Raw genomic sequence first — 7,819 nt, forward strand, 5'->3', positions numbered from 1 at the left:
ATTCATTTGGATTCCCGCTGTATGAAGAAATTAAAGGACGGCGCAAGTGGAAACAATTCACAAAGGGATTAAACTGTTTAAAACACATGCTCAAAGTAAGCCGGATTTTGCCGATGTGTTTATGTGGATTCAAAAGTCCCAAATAATCTACAAAACCTTTAAAAATGCGCTTATCCAGAAAAGCCTGGTTTGGACACTTTACGGGCAGAAGAAACATTTCTATTAAAGAAAGAATTATACATTTCTGTCTTTTTATGCCTTTAATAGCTACTAACTTGAATTTTTATTCAAATTAATTAATCAATTATTTTTAATGTTTTATTGCAATGTAGAGACAAGGCTTTTAGTGACAATCATGTATTGCGTTACAATCATATGTGTAAAAAAAAGAAGTCTAAATATAATATTTGGTCTCAAATCATCTGAGGCCTGGCGCCCCCCCTGCGATCTTTGGCGCCCCCCCCCCCAGGTTGGGAACCACTGTTCTAGGCTGCTGCTTAGCGTGGCGAGAATTTTGCTCCACTTTCTCCGGTCCCCGAGATTCGGCTTCCACTAACGGTCATCATTTCTCTGCTTTGTTTCAAGACCCGCATCAGAAAGCTTTTGAATGGTGCTACTTTTCCAGTTGGTCTACCTGCTCTTCACGTAGCTCTGCATGTCGTCGTTTAGGTGCTTACTGGAGATAGGCACTGCTCAATCCACTCCTCCATAGTAAGGCCACCCCGGAGGTCGAAGTTAACCTTAAATGTTTCCATCTTGAGCTTTGTTAGTTAGTTAGTTTCGGACGTAATGTAACAGCTGTAACGGTTGTAGCTTTTTCTCAGACGCGGAGGGATACTGACTTGTTGTGAAAAGTAACTACAATTCTACTCGTGATATACGCTCATTATACCACGGCTAAGAACCAATCAGATTGCTTGATTTGACTTGTCCGTTTTATAAGCTGCATTATAAAAGTACTTATAATCTGCCTATAGCACAGTATGTATATGTATTACTTAATATTTAATCATATTTATAATGCTTTACAATAATACCGTATAAAGACGTTTCATAAATACTCACAAGGTCAAATTTCATAATAATTTTTTTGTAGTAAGTAAGTATTATTTGTTATAAAGCCAAGTTGCAATACATTATTAAATGTTATTAAAACAGTGATTATAACAAGTATAATACCTCTAAATGGTCATAGTTTAAGTAAAGTGAATAAATATGATCAAATCAGTGGAATAACAACAGACAAGACGTTGTAAAATGAACTGAAGATGTACAGGTAATCATATAGTTAAGATATATTCGTGACCATTTATATAACCCCATTCTTCTTCGTACATATCACGCATGTTTTGGTATGTGTGTGTCAGCTGTGGACTTGTCTCTAATATTCTCACACATTGTTGTGCCTTTTATTGTTAACTACAGTATCAATAGATGACAGATGTCACGGCATATTAAGAGTTTAACAGTTGAAACAGTCAGTCAACCAAAATGATTCTCCAACAATGTTAATGTGACAGCATTTCAGCTATGGGAACCACATATGTCGCAAACACACACACACCCTGAGGGTCAGACTTCTTCAGGTGAGTATTGAGTGACAGCTTTGTGTTGTTATTTTTGCTACACGGCTTCATTTTCTATAGGATTCGTCACACTTCATAATAATTATCAATGACAACCGGTATTCAGAGCATGCTCATGACTCAGATCAAACTGTGAATAATGAAATGTGTTCAGTAGGTTCACACGTAAGGTGGGGTTGCTTCATATTCGCTCCAATGGAATACGAAAATACAAAACGTTTCTCATCACCTTACTTGGATAAATATGAGCATTTATTTCTATAATGCTCAGTTTTTCAGTTTACATGCAAGCTTAAGTTCTCAAAAGATCAATGTTTTGGGAAACAAAAGCTGCCTTTGCAGAAACTAAAAGGCTTTAAAGAGGACCTAGTATTCTTTTTGTTGTTTCTCTTTCCTCTAGTGTGTTGTATAGGTTTTAGTGCATGTAAACGGTATACAAAGGCAAAAATCAGCACTCTTTAAAGTAGAGACACTACATACTGATATACACCTGAACATCAGCAGGAGAGGACTCTTTAAAGTAGAGACACTACATACTGATACACCTGAACATCAGCAGGAGAGGACTCTTTAAAGTAGAGACACTACATACTGATATACACCTGAACATCAGCAGGAGAGGACTCTTTAAAGTAGAGACACTACACACTGATATACACCTGAACATCAGCAGGAGAGGACTCTTTAAAGTAGAGACACTACATACTGATATACACCTGAACATCAGCAGGAGAGGACTCTTTAAAGTAGAGACACTACATACTGATATACACCTGAACATCAGCAGGAGAGTCTCCTGCTGATGTTCAGGTGTATATCAGTATGTAGTGTCTCTACTTTAAAGAGTCCTCTCCTGCTGATGTTCAGGTGTATATCAGTATGTAGTGTCTCNGTGCCGGCTCAAACCGCCACATCGGTGCTGGCTTGATGCAGAGCGGCCTGGGGGGTCTCCTCGAGCCCATGGAAAGAGGAGCTGGAAGCCAGTAGCCTACTGTTTGAGCGTCTCAAGAACGCGGAGAACCGCTACGGTGCCAGACCTTAGAAAAAGCGAGTGCTCTGGCTCTCTCTCTATTGGGCTTCGTGAGACCAGTTTGACAAGGTAGTCATGTTGGCTTGGGATCGAGTTCCTGGATCGAACAAACAAACTAGATTAACGTCGCCCTGAGATGTGCAGCGTTACTATGAGGCTCTGGATGAGTACAAGACGCTTTTAGCAGAGCATGGTGTCTTGGGAGACCCCTGTGTTGTCGCCGACACTACTGTCCCGAACCCACAGGCGACAGCACACAGAAGAAGAGACTGCACACTCAAGAAGATGTGCGATGCTAATGTAGCCGACACGTAGTACAGGCATTCCCAGCAGTGCGTCACGAGAAGTGGAGAGTAGAGACAGCAGTCCCGACAGTGGAGCTGTCAGGGCTGTCATCAAGCTGCATTAAGGCAGGATGGCCTGAACTACAGTGCGAGTAATGTTCCACCTGAACAGATCTCAGGGACTATACGCAAAGTCGAAAAAGAGCTATTCGCGAGGCTGATGGGCCTTAGTCATACAAGGAAACACGGATGGGTTCGTGTCACTCGCTGAGAGCAGACATTTTGCAGAAAATACATGAGGGACACCAGGGGCTCTCAAAATGCAGAGAAAGGGGGAATGCATCAGTTTGGTGGCCGGGGCTCTCTGTAGACATTAAGAACATTGTCAACATATGCAGGAGCTGCCAGGAGCTTGAAACCAAGTGAGGTGACAACCCATACACCAACACCAGGACGTGTTCAGACCAGGTCTGGCCATGTCAGTAAGCCGGCCACTAGGTTGGACTTGTAGACAGGAGTGTTTTGGGTGTTTCACAATGACCTCTGGGGGTGAATAAGAAAAAAAATCACCTATGGCCTTTGGAAGGGAGAAAATGAAACACATGTGGACTCTGAGTCTACTAAATTTTGAGTTCTGTTTATTGTGAATGTTATGTACAAATGTGATATTACTGCTGCAATGTTTGGAAGAAAAAAAACTTGCATCTTGAATTTTATTTTATCACGAACAGCACGAAGGTATTGGTTACCCATCTTTATTAACATAATCTGTGAAGTTAACCATAGGACACTTTTGGTTTGTCAGTACGACTGAATGAACATTTGCTATCACAGTTTGACTGTTGTTTACCATTACAGGATGATGCTGTGACTAATCTGTCAAAACTCTTTACAGTTATTTAAAATTAAATAACTAGGAAAAAAGGGGAGATGTCACATATGCATACAATGCATACAGAGTTAAGGCTGTTATGACAGTGTTGCGACATGCATTACGGCATGCGAGGGACTGCCTTACTTCAGATTAAGCCCGCCAGTGGTGTTGTTGCTGCCTACTGTAATGTCTTGATTTACTGTATAATAAGCCTGAGTCGTGAAAGATACTCGACCCTCGATCGTTCTACAATATCCAAAACCCCCAGGAAGCTTGCACACTTAAAATAAATTGTTTGTTGTTGTCAAACCGTTGAATGACCACTTCCGTGCGACATTTATAAATCTGCATATGTTCTTCTTTGAGTATAGTCTTTAGTTAAAGGTAGGGTAGGTAATTCACTTCAGAAACACTTTTTGTTATATTCCATGGAATGCTCTTAACATCCCGATAGCAATGAATAAATTAAATGCTTTGACATCAAATATACACAAATATTTCATCTGTGGAAGCCGTGGCGCTGTAAAAATCAAGTCCAATTATCTGCCCCGGCCCGCGGCAGATAATTGGGTGGCCTGAATGCCTGTCAGCCTTCCATCTTGTGCACAAATTTATCTCGTGCCCTCATTGGTCATGTGCGCGTGTGTGTGTGTTGGAGGAGGGGCTCTGTGAGGAAGTCTGAAGGAAGGGGTAGATTTTTTTTGGTTGTGTACTTTCAAATTCTAGCTTACTCCAGCTGGTTTCTCCATTCTTATCTACCCTACCTTTAATGTCTCTATTGACAGCACTGACAGAAAATTACATACTGTATGTAAAAGGATTTTGGGAGCCTTTTATACTTTTATTTTGTTAAATACTTTGCTGTAGAGAGTTGGCAGGAAGTGATGTGAGAAAGGTAGGCTGGGTGAAATGCAACAAAGATCCATGGTCAGACTCATCCAGTAATTTCAAAACTAATGAATTGCGTCAGTGTTATGATTAGTAACCTTCTATGACATGGTGTTGGATAAGTGACAATCAGCTGTTGATATTTTGAAATCAAACCATTATCCTCTTACCAGGAACTTATCTCCCTCATAACCCAACTGAAAACCTGGCCCGTCAGAGAGCCAGCATTTCAAACACACGTCTCAAAAAACATTCAAAGTTCAAAGTGCATGGAGGCAACAACTCAAATGAAGAAGGGGGTGTTAAACTGCTTCCATTTCTTCTTTTATTATCTGTAAGAGAAACAATTTGTTATTTATTTTTAAAACATTTTACATTTCCTTTTATAGGCCTGAATTTATCAGGGGCATTTTTGCATGGGAAAACTGCACTTATTTGAAGATTATTGAAGAACAACACGGAGGCTACATAGTCCATAACCAGGATGACAATCATACATACTCATTTAAACCTTGACAGAAGCAGCAAATTCAAAATCAACACCTTCCGTTCTTAGCTTTCACAATAAAAGTCCTGGCCATATAATATTCCCAGGCGAGTACTTAGCATTTTCTTATTGTTTGTTTTTTCCCCGGTGTGTAAAGGCCTTACAACTTATGTTGTCTCTCTGAAGGTTAGTTTGTTTAGTTTGATAAAGACCGTCCAGTGTTGGCCGCTTGTCTGGATTAGTTTACACTTTTTGTTCCAATAAAAACACAGTTGATTGTTTTTTCCTGTTCATTAAGAACATATTGAATAAAAAATGGTGCTGAGCATTGGGGTGGGCTGTAGAGTGGTGGACGTGGGTGGGTAGGGGTGAAAGGAAACACCGTGGTGTTGATCTCCTGGAATGCGGCATGCCAGAAAGCTGGCTCGACTGGCACCAAACAGAATGCCTTCAGCCCCCCCCCAACGCCACTCTCACTCACTCTCTTTCCTCTCCCTCTCATGGGCATCATGTCCCCAGTCCAACTCCCCCTTTTCTCTCCCCACTTCTCTCTATCGCTCTCTTCCACAACCTATGAAACAGGAGAGCTGCCATCTCCGCTTCCTCCTACAGGATCAGCGATCACTCTGCCAAGGCCTCCGGATTGACGGCATTCCTTCCCCCTGCTGCTGCTGTTGCTGGCCGGCTGTTGTACTGGGCATCCAGAATAGACCTCTGACGTCCGTCTGGTTACTAGAATATGCCGTCGTCCCAAGAATCAAAAGGAACACAGAGGATAGGCACACACACCCTGTACATACATTTATTTGTACACAAAAGTCCCTCAAAACACAGACATTCTGGTACCAATAGTGTTGCTGTAATGTCAAACCATCCTACCTACATCACATTGAGTGGGAGCCCTTCCAGTAGTCATGTCATGTGTGCTAGGGAGGGGGGGGGGGGGGATTGTGTTGTGGTGTAATTACTGACCGGAGTTTGACCCCATGTCAATACTATCAATACAACAAACAACACAACAAAATATGGAACTAAAATAGCACTTCCACAGTTGATGTATGGATTTATTTGAAGCCTGGTGTAAATGTATAAAAAGTACGACAATATGCAATAAAAAGATGGCAGCATTTATTTTTGGTTTATACAGTATGGTATCCCAATCATTTCTGTGTGCATCTATGACCGGGTGAGGACACTACCTATTGACTCAGCAATCACTGTAACTTATATTCTTGTTTAAATAGACTTCTTGTTTCATTTATTCTACTCTGTATAATTGTTCTGTAGTTATTGTGGCTAAAACAGCGCTTTTGAGAGATTTTAAATCTCAGATCTGCTCAACTGAACCTGTTACACAGGTCTCAGTGGGTCACGCGCCTCAACCCTGCATTACAATAGGCAGGGACACTCTGCTGTCGCCCATCAGCTGAAAAGAGTTAACTAATTAGAACTCTGAGAACTCAGCAATCAGGTGTCCATCTTAGGTAGCTCTTTCCTGGAGCGTCAGCCAGACGAAGATTGACAAAGACATTGGAGTCCTGCGGGATTAAGACTGACAAAGACATTGGAGTCCTGCGGGAGTCACGAGGGAGGCAAAGAGGAGGCAAATCCTACTTTAATTGAGCTAAGTATCGCTGGTGTTTTATTTTCTTTGGTTTTCTAGCCCCTCATGCTATAATCATGTGTATTTTCTCCATTCCTGTTAATGTGTCTGCTCGCAATTATCACTGGCCCCGTGTATCTCCTAATCGATATAACCGGCCTGCTCTCGTCTATCCCACATGCTCCACTGAGATCCAACATCTAGTTTCAGGGGGCCTGTGGAACTGCCAGTCAGCTGTTCCTAAGGCTGACTTCATCTCTGGCTACGCTTCCCTTCAGTCTCTGGATTTCCTTGCTCTCACGGAGACCTGGATTACTCCATCCAACACATCCACCCCAGCAGCTCTGTCAAAAGCATATTCCTTCCCCCATACACCCAGACCCACTGGCAGGAGGTGGCACTGGTCTCCTGCTCTCTCCCAACTGGAGCTTTTCCCTCTTCAAGCTACCTAACTTCACTTCTTCCACCTTTGAATTCCATGCCGTCACAGTAACACATCCTATACAATTAACCATTGTTGTTCTCTACCGTCCACCAGGCGCCTTGGGGGACTTCTTGGAGGAATTAGATAATCTCCTCTCACACATCCCTGAAACTGGCCCTCCCGCTGTACTTCTCTGAGACTTCAACCTCCAGACAGGGAAGATAGATGAACTAACATCTCTGTTAACCGCCTTTGCCTTCTCACTGTCTCCATCCCCACCAACTCATAAAGCTGGCAATGTCCTTGATCTCATATTCTCAAGGAACTGCACTACTTCTAACCTCTCTGTAAACCCGCTCCACACATCCGATCACTTCTTCATTTCATTCTCTCTACCCCTTTCCAAACATAACGAACTAATCTCTTCTCATCCTGCACCTGTCCGCCGTAACCTCCGTTCCCTCTCCCCTTCTACCTTTGCCTCATCGGTGCTCTCAGCCTTCCCTTCCTCTGACTCGTTCCAACTCCTGCCTCCAAACTCTGCTGCAGAAACTCTCCTCTCTACTCTCTCATCCTCTCTGGACTCTCTCTGTCCTCTCACATCTCGGCCGGCTCATCAGTCCCCTCCTGCTCCCTGGCTAAA

At 42.5% G+C, this 7,819-nt stretch overlaps 1 long non-coding RNA gene across 1 annotated transcript in view; it reads left to right on the forward strand.

Moving 5' to 3' along the window:
* The first annotated feature begins 481 nt into the window (after positions 1–481).
* LOC104965718 (uncharacterized) overlaps positions 482–7,819 on the forward strand; it is an 8,676-nt gene continuing 1,338 nt past the window's right edge. The window contains exons 1-2 of the long non-coding RNA XR_800569.1: positions 482–558; positions 2,371–2,377. This is a non-coding gene — a long non-coding RNA (uncharacterized lncRNA). The remainder of the gene's footprint in view (positions 559–2,370; positions 2,378–7,819) is intronic.

The sequence above is a fragment of the Notothenia coriiceps genome, unplaced genomic scaffold (assembly GCF_000735185.1).
Source record: "Notothenia coriiceps isolate Sejong01 unplaced genomic scaffold, NC01 NC01_scaffold00037246, whole genome shotgun sequence".
NCBI classification, from domain to species: Eukaryota; Metazoa; Chordata; class Actinopteri; order Perciformes; family Nototheniidae; genus Notothenia; species Notothenia coriiceps.